Source organism: Lolium perenne, chromosome 2, assembly GCF_019359855.2.
Source record: "Lolium perenne isolate Kyuss_39 chromosome 2, Kyuss_2.0, whole genome shotgun sequence".
Lineage (NCBI taxonomy): Eukaryota > Viridiplantae > Streptophyta > Magnoliopsida > Poales > Poaceae > Lolium > Lolium perenne.
This window is the reverse complement of record NC_067245.2, coordinates 280,836,031-280,843,121: the sequence shown is the minus strand read 5'-3', so window position 1 is coordinate 280,843,121 and position 7,091 is coordinate 280,836,031. Positions and strand designations below refer to the sequence as shown.

At 47.5% G+C, this 7,091-nt stretch overlaps 1 pseudogene; it reads right to left on the bottom strand.

The window, feature by feature from the left end:
* Positions 1–6,303: 6,303 nt before the first annotated feature.
* Positions 6,304–6,874, bottom strand: LOC127330727 (putative invertase inhibitor; annotated as a pseudogene).
* Positions 6,875–7,091: the final 217 nt, after the last annotated feature.

Sequence of the window (7,091 nt, the reverse complement as noted above, 5' to 3'; positions counted from 1 at the left end):
GAGGAGAGTATGGAGGGTAGTTACGTATGAAACCTCTTGGTTTGACGAAGGGGCTTGCGGTTCCTTGCGAGCTCTCTTTATGCATTGGCTCTTTGTGCGCAGACCGCCCTGCCCTGCTGTGATTGGAGTTTGTGTGGCAACAGGTTCAGGGACTGACCTTTTTTTTGAAGCCGATGGTGGCAAATCTGGCTGGCTCTGCGTGGTGGTTTTCCCGGAGTTGCCCGAGCTTGAATCCCTTCGACTGGACTGTGTCTCCTCGCTGGAGTTGTCTTCGGTGGAGGCCTATAAAAGAAGAGTTAGTAGGCACAGGCATGTTGCAGAAGCCTAGAAGGATTGATGAAATCAGCCAAGGCATGGATCAGGTTACGTGCAAACTTTCTTGAGCTGGAGTAGGGTTTTGGCGCTTCAAGGTCTTCCTGGCAGCTACTTTTCTCACTGCCGTTCTCGCCTTGATTGAGGCTCGGGGGGCAGCTGGCCCAGAAGATACTTTGCTCTTGGGAGCCGATTTTGGTGAAATCGGCTGGCTCTGCATCACAACCTTCTTCAAGGGTGGTGAGCTTTTGCAGAAGAGGACCACCGGAGCTGGTGGGAGGAATTTGAAGGGGGAGCCGTCATCATGTACAGGTTCTGGACCATCTTGTTGCTGCAAGGAGACAGAACAAGGTTATAAAAATCATTGTAAGCCACTGCAAGAAAATTTGTGAGTGGGGGTACCTGTTCTGCAGGGATGTCATATTCAGCATCAAGTTGTTTCAGCAACGGTCCCAGAGCTCTCCTGAAGGCATGGGTCTTCCACATTGGCCACCAGCTCTCAAAACCATCAGTTGATGAGGTGAAAGAGAGGTTGTGAGGGACTGGGATGGCTAGAGCGTCAAAGAAGGAATAACACCTCTGACCGGTGAGGACATCGGGCAGATCAGCTCTACTTTCTGTCAAGTGGTGGAGGAAGAAGTGTGGAGACACCTGCCCAAGACCGAACTGCCGGCCTGCTACGACCGGCTGATAACACTCATCACCAGGTTTGATGATCCTGTTTGAGGTGCTCATGCCAACTGGAAGGAAGCAAGGACGGATCATGATGGAATACAAGTGCCGGGTGCTAGGGTCATCGGCAAAGCTGTCTAGCCTGAAGGAGACTGGATTTTCAAAATTTCCAGATTCAGTGTAAGGAAAGAACAGGGGATTGTCCAGGCCTTGGTAGAAAATCCTGAACCACTCTGATGCTTCCTTGGGGATCAGTTTACTACCTGGAAGACTGTATAAGGCTTGGACGTAGTTAGTGCATCAGATCTGCTTCCCATTAGCATCTGGAAAGGTGCAGGTGGCCAAAGGTGGGGAGTTTGGGATGTGGTTCTGAAAATACAGCTGAGCCCATAGCTGAATAAACCACCAGGGGCCTCCTGTTTTGACTGTCTTTTGGGAAAACAGGTTGACAGACATCAGTTGGAGATATCGATAGACCTCTCCAAGGAACAGTTTGCCGATGCCAAGTTGGGTGCCTTTGGCAAGTTCATAGGCCAAAGAAAGATAATTCTTGGTTGGGGCAAGTGAAGGGCCACAGAATATGAAATGTTCCAACCAGAAATTCAGGAAGGCCGTGTGTTCTCTATCTGTTACAGGGCCTTTGGTTTTCATGTGGCGTCTAAGGTAGGCACCCCAGCTTGTACACTCTGTTTTGGAGGAGAGTGTGAAAGAAACATTTTGCAGCATAAAAGCAGAGGGGCTTGGGGATGCAATGTCTAGGCCAGTGATCATGGCCACATCTAGTAGAGTTGGTGTCATGGGGCCATGGCGAAACATGAAGCAGTTCAGAGCATCAGACCAAAAGTAGCCGATGGTTTTCAGAAGGTTTTCATGTTTCTCAAGGGGAGACAGTGATAATGATAAAGCATCGGCTATTCCTGTAGTTTCCCATGTGGCTTGGTGAGTTTTGGATACTCTACTGTACCATGACACCCAATCTTCAGGAGGGTTAGGCCAGGCTCGTAAGCAGTCGGCCCAGGAAGTTAGATCTAAGTTCTGGTTGACAAAGGGAATCCTATTGGCCTCGCAAGAAATCAAATGGGCAGGACTCTCGGTAGAACGAGGGCCAAGACAAAGAGAATTTGGAAGAGAAGGATGCGGCAGCAGAATGTCTGATACCTAAAATTAATGATGGAATAAGACATTAATTCAGGTGTTTGCTGTTAATTCTAACACTATGCTCGGATGGCGAGGAGCGGTTGAGGATTACCTTCAGGCCAGAGACCGTAGCGTTGGCGCTGGATGATTCTGCCATCAGATTCGCTGCGGAGTTGAATCTGCACGATTGGGATCTGGGATTTGCGTGGCTGTGAGTTGAATCTGTTCGATGGGCGATTTGGGGATCTGAGTTTGCGCCTTCAGACAAGGGTCGCAGGTTACCGTTTGAATAGGCAACTGATTTGGCCTGACTAACGTTTTATGGTAAAGGCCGATGCGCTGCCATCGGCTCTTTTAGCGTTGACTTACTTTGACTATCGACAAAATCAATTGAAAGCATTTTTCATTGATAAAGATGGTTTTTTACAGAGAAGAGCCGATTGCTCACAAAGGAAGAACAAAAGAAAGGTCTACTGACCAATCTACTACTACTAGTCCTATACTAGTAGATGCTAATCTAAGGGCCGTCGCTGCCCTCGTCGTCGCCGTCGTAGCTGCCGTCGGCGCTACTGCCGGCGAAGTCCTCGTCGCTGCTGCCGTAGCCCTCGGCAGGGGCTTCTTCCTCCTCCTCGTCGTCGTCGTCGTCGTCCTCCGACCCGGCGCGGAAGCGTTTCGCCGGCGGGTACTCGTCGGAGGAGGCGTCATCCTCCTCTTCCTCCTCCTCGTCGGAGGAGGTGAAGCTAGCCCAGGAGAAGAGGTCGTCCTCGCTCTCCGCCTCCAATTCCCCGTCGACGAGGAACCGGAGGTCGTCCTCCCTGTCGGTCAGGGGTAGGTCGTCATCTGACCCGACGACGGTCAGGGGTGCGTCGTCTGCCCTGACGGTGAAGTCCCACTCCCTCTCGTCCCAATGCTCGGGAGCGCGCTTGTCGTACGCCGCCATCAGGTCGTACTCCGGCATCGGCTCACTGGAGGAGGAGGACTGGAAGGAAAGACCCGATGAGGCAGAGGAGGAAGAGGAAGACATGGTTGCAGAGGAGGGGTTTTTTTTGATGGCTAGTGCGGAGCAGGAGGATGAAGAAGCGAACTGCTCGGTACGGTTAAATAAAGGGGATATAGTGGAGATGATTTAATGCTGCGGCGGTTTCCGAGGAGGTGCTGCCAAAACTGTCAAATCATGCAGAAAAGTTGAGAAGGCAAGGCATCATGATGAAAAGATACTGTGGCGGTTCTGCTCTGCCACGACGTGACCCGACGAAGAAAAAACAGAGTGGTTTTGGAATTATCATTACCAAAACCACGGGGGCATGTGTTATCGCTAGATTTTAACCAAGTCAGGAGATGGGCCATGATTAAATGGGCTTAGAGGATATGCACGTGAAATATTTCTGAATCGGCCTCATGCGAGAGTCTGGGCTAGATCGCCCGTGTATCTGTACATTATGGTAGATTTAAAATTAAGAGATAGAGTTAGTTCGTATGAAGTTAGGTTATTCCAAAAGTAGAAATTCCACGGACTATAAATATGTACCTAGGGTTATTGAGAAAGGAGGACGATCACGTTCACAAAAAACCAATCTAGGCGCATCGCCACCCCTTGTTTCGAGGGTTTCTTCCGGGTAAGCGCCATGCTGCCTAGATCGCATCTTGCGATCTAAGCAGCATCTTGTTTATTCGTTGTTTATGTGTTGCTCGTACTGAAGCCTTGTTGATGGCGAGTAACACCCTTATCATAGATGTGTTAGGGCTAGCATCGATACTTTCTTGATGTATTCGCTTAGTTATGCTATCCCTAGATATCTAGCTGCCTTTGCACCTAGTTTAGGTGTAAGGGCAGCACCTTGCTTAGTCTTTATTTAGTAGATTCGATCCGTTATGGTTGTTCCTTGTTCTTCAAGGATTAGTTTGATATCCATATGGTTAGGCCTTGCAAACGGGTTGAATGATCCAGTAGTGCGTAAGGTACGGTTAGTCGATCCTAAAGGAGATGATCCGGGAATCAACTCTATGTTGGTTTTTAGGCCTTTTCTAGGGCTGGTTTTCTGTTATCTTTCGTATCTGCCAGGCTCAACTACGTGTAGGACGTTCCGGTTATATGGTGAAAATCCTAAATCGTCGTAGATCGTTTTAACTTAGTATTGATCAAGCAGGACCACCATGTTATCGTAGATCCAATACGAATCATGGGTGGATCGGCTCCTTGAGCCGATTCACAGGATAACCTAAGAGCCGATCGAGGCTCGTATTTAATGTTTACATGTCTACCATGCAGGAAATTAATCGAAGCAATCCATCACCTTCCTGACCAGGTATAGGTCAGGTGGCACGCCCTTGCACCAGCCAGGACGTGTGCCGGAGCATTGCGGGCCGTCGCCCGAGGGACCAGGGCCCACCAGCAGTCCTAGGAGCCTCCCGGCTCTTCGTGTTGCTCGTCGCTGCTCGCCGGTGGGTTTTGGCAGGCAACACTCTCACCCTAATAAGTAGTTCAAAGCTAGGATCCTCACCATTGAGCCAGTTGCCAAATATAATAGCAACACTTCATGGTATATATAAGGTAGAACCTATCTGGATGGCTGACAATATAGATCTAGCAAATTTACATTGGAAGATTAAGTGTTTTATTGTCTCGGCATGATGACTCGTCATGATGATAGAAGACACATTTTTTTACTTCCGTGTCAGTTTCATTATGCAAGGTTATCCTTGGTGAGAATCACCCCATGGCGAAGATACCACGCAAACACCTTAGGTTTAAATGGTACCTCCATCTTCTAAATTTTCTTATTATTATCAGATGGAATATTAGGTTGGATTAAAACATTGTACATTGAAGCCACCGAGAAAACACCGCTCTCAGTGAGATTCCAACGAAAAACATCGGCCCCCTACGTCAGAAGGACTGAATCTAGACGATGCAACAAAGCATTCTGTGATGCTTGTCGAGGCTGACCTCATCTGAACGACACATTCGGTGGGAAAGTTTTCAACACTTTAGAGAGTGTATCACTCTTATGCCGCACAATATTGTACAATATATGTCGGATACAATTCTCGGAGTGTGGTATTACCCAATCATTTATCCTCCCAGAATCTATTCGCAGATCCAACCCTAATACAAAAAGATCTGAATGGGAAGAATAACTTCTTTGTCGCCATAAGACCCACCTACAAATAAAAATCCCCAAGTTTCCAAGAAACTTGAGATAACGTATTTGAGCCGGTGTACTTTCTCCTCAGAAGAGTTTGCCAAATTCTGTCCTCAGTAAGTAGCATGAACAACCAATCACCGAGGAGTGCTCTGTTTTCTAACTCAAGGTCTTGGATTCCAAGTCTTCCTTGATCTTTGGGTCGACAAACCACACTCTATTAGCCAGTCGATATTTTCGCTTCTCGCTATCCTCTTACCAGGAGAATCTTGATCGAAAATAATCCTAACATTTCAAGACTTATCTAGGTAGTTGGAAAAATGATATCATGTACATCACCATATTACTTAGTAATGAACTGATGGGAACCAATCCTCGACCCAGGGATAGTAGTTTGCCTTTCCAGCTACTTAATCTAATCTGTAGCGGTTCCTCCACCAATTTATGTTCGACGTTTGTGAGTCTTCGATAATGTATTGAAATCTCTAAATACCTAACAGGAAATTGGGCTTGCCCGCCGACCTGGTCCTGAACCTCGCCAAAATAATTCAATCTTATATAAGTTTATCTCCAGACCTGATAATTTCTCGAACATTGAAAGAAGTAATTTCAGATTTCTTACATTTTCGATGTTATGTTCCATAAAATAAATTGTATCGTCGGCATGTTGAATAATGGATAGTCCACCATCACCCTAGTGAGTGAATCTACAAAAAAAAAAAGTGGAGTAGGTACATATTAAAATAGATAAATCTACAAAATGCTAAAATATCTTATATTAATGAATGGAGGGAGTACATCTGGCTGTCATATTAATTAACCAATGTTTATATCTTATTTTGTACGTATCTGTTGGCTGGAGCATCTTTTGTTTGCAAAATTAAGCAGTGTGCACATCTCATCCCGTCAGATCTTCTAAATAAACACGGAATTATTGCGCATCCACCCCATGATCACCACGATCATACAATAGATTGTGTGACATGCATTCGCTAAGATATTGATATTTGAAATCATGAAAAATCGATTTCCATCAGGAAACACTAATCAAGCTTTAGCTACAGCGAGCTCGTTATAACGAGAGCGACGGAGACCTCCCTAGTGAACTCGGAGTCCTCGGCGGCAAGCGGCGACTGCAGGCCGAGCTCCTGGAACCCGGTCTCGCAGGTCTGGGGCGCGTCCATCGCGCCGCTGAGGTTGGTCACCGCGTCCTTCAAGCCCTGGGGCGTGCCCGCCTCGACGCCCTTCACCGCGGCGTCGAGCTCATCCACGGCCTCGGAGTACACATCGTGGCAGTCGTCGAGGCCCGACCGTACCTTCTTGTCCTTCTCCGAAGCCTTGCTTCCCTGTGCTTGAGGCCGTTGCTTTGATGATCTTCGAGGCGATGACGGCGAGGCCGCGCTTGTCCGCGGTGGCGCTGCCCTTGTCGGCCTGGAAGAACTTGATGCAGTAGTCGTAGCCGATGTCCTTGTGGTTGGCGCCGAAAGACTTGCATGTGTCGTCCAGAACGGAAGCGCTGGACGAGACGAGGAGCAGCAGGAGGACGAGGCCGGGGAGAGCTTGTGAAGGCCCCATGGTTTTGTGGTAGGAGTCGGCGAGTATACGGGATGCTTCGGGTGTCGATGTTGATAGAAGAGATCATGGTATATATAGACGACCATCACCGAAATAACAGGGAAAATCAATCGTGAATGGTAAGTTTTGTTAAAAATTGATTGATTGCTATATAAATGAATACAATGTAATTTATCCTTGACAAAAATAGATTTGCTTCTTTTTTAAGAGGGGGTACAAGATTCTGAACTATACTCTGGAGTCTGGACTCTG